Raw genomic sequence first — 2,131 nt, forward strand, 5'->3', positions numbered from 1 at the left:
TGGGCTGTGGTTCAGATTGGCCTGTACGAGGGGCAGTAAGTGCAGCCAGTTGCGGGTATCTAGCTGGGTTTCAAGCAGGAGAACCCTCATTACTTGTAGGATGTCGCGGTTCAACCGCTCGACTGTTCCATTTATCCAGGGAGTATACACAGGAGCGAACGCGTGCTTCACCCCGAGTCGCTCCGCTAGGCCCTCCATAATTTCGCATTTAAAGTGGCTTCCGTTATCAGACATCCACTCCAATGGCAATCCGAACCTCTTGTGCCAATCCAGCAATGCTTCAACTGCTGTCGAACTGTCGGCAGAGTCGGCGGCGATGAGCTCACAGTAGTGCGTGAGCTCATCCTTCAATACGAGGACGTACTTAGCATCACCATAACTTTCACCGAGAAACAAATAGTCCATGTGCATGCGCTCATTGCGTCCAGCCACGGCTTGGTCCACAGTCCAGTCACGCATGATCACCTTGCCGCCCTTCACGTGCTTGCACAGCAGGCACGTGTTGATGAATCGGAGGACGGTCTGGCGAGTGTTTGCCAGTGCAAAATGACGATCCAGTAGCTCCACCATAACATGCACGCCGCGGTGCCCTTGGGCGCCACAATGGGCGATCACTAGTAACCGCTTCACCAATGCTTTTGCCTTACTGGGCAGCCACACCTTACCATCCAACTCCAGGGCACCATCAACAGCGTTCGTACCGGCGGGAGTATCGCCCGCGTACTGACGCTGCGCGGAAGCGATCTCTGTGCGGGTTGGCCACGTGAACTGGTCGTCTTGCAGTGGACGTAGCTCTGAGAGCACTTGCGACGAACGTGTTGTGACCCTCTTCACTGCCAGCGGGTCACCACTTGCTACAGGCTGCCCCCACCTGGACACGATGTCCGCCCACAGGTTCTTTTCACCGGCGATGTGGTGAATGGTGTAGCGACAGCTGACCAAGGTGAGAGCCCATCGCTGCAGTTTCCCCTTTACATGTTGCTTCACTTCTTGCTCCGGAGAGAAAATCCTAATCATGTTAGAGTGATCGCAGTATACACGGAAACCTTTCTCGCGCAAGAGGATGTAGTCCAGCTCGGCACAAGCCTTCACGATCGGGTACCCTTCCTTCTCAACGATGGACCAATTCCGTTGGGCACCCTTGAAAAGACCACCACGACAAACGAGCAACTCATGCAGTTGGTCCTCAACCGGGATGTCATCTTGCCAACGACGTACTTGCGTCAAAACCAACGCATGACCTGTCAGCGACGCGTCCGTGAACATACAAACTGTGGCAGCTTTGTCAGGGAACACTAGCTTGCTGGATCGCTCAATCATCGCTAGAGTCTCACGAAACGCTCCAGCCTCCGTAGAATTCCACTCGAGAGATGCACCACTCAGCTGTGCTTTGCGACGTCCTCGCGTGCGCATAACTTTCTCCAGTTTTTCGTATAGTGGTGCAGTAATGCGAGCGTAGTCAACCATCGAGTCCCTAAGCCAGTTGAGAGCGCACAGGAAATGTTGCAGAGCTGCCCCAGTAGGTGGTAGTGGCATCTGCTTGAGTGCAGCGAGGCGGTCGGGGTCATGCTCAACCCCTTCACCGTCAAGCATTTTCCCACACCACTTCACGCGTTTGGCAAAGAGCTTGCATTTCTTAGCGTTGAGCTTCAGCTTTCGGCTGCGTAGAATGGCGAAAAATCGCTTGAGGTTGCCCAAATATGCCTCAGCAGTCTCTGAGAACACGAGGACGTCATCAATCCACACGAGGACGCTCTGGAACAAAAGATCTTTCAGCACCTCATTCATCTGCGATTGGAAATGCACGGCCGAATCGGACGCACCTTGAGGCACCCTCGTCGGCATGAAAACGCCGTCTTCGGTCACAAAGCTGAACACCTCTCTACTGTTCGGGTGAAGAGGCATCTGCCAGAAACCTTTGTAAAAGTCGAATGCTCCAAACCCGTAAGCACCCCGGACGGACTGCGTCACCACTGTCAGGTTTGGTGCAGCCCCGGCCAGGGGCACTGTCATCCGGTTAACCGGTCGATAATCGATCGTGATGCGAAATTCACCTGTACCTGGTTTCGCTACAGGGAGCGCAGGGCAGGACCACCGGCTCTGGTTGTTTCGTACGATTAATCCAGCTTCT

This window comes from Phytophthora parasitica (assembly GCF_000247585.1).
Source record: "Phytophthora parasitica INRA-310 unplaced genomic scaffold supercont2.1, whole genome shotgun sequence".
Classification (NCBI taxonomy): Eukaryota; Oomycota; class Peronosporomycetes; order Peronosporales; family Peronosporaceae; genus Phytophthora; species Phytophthora nicotianae.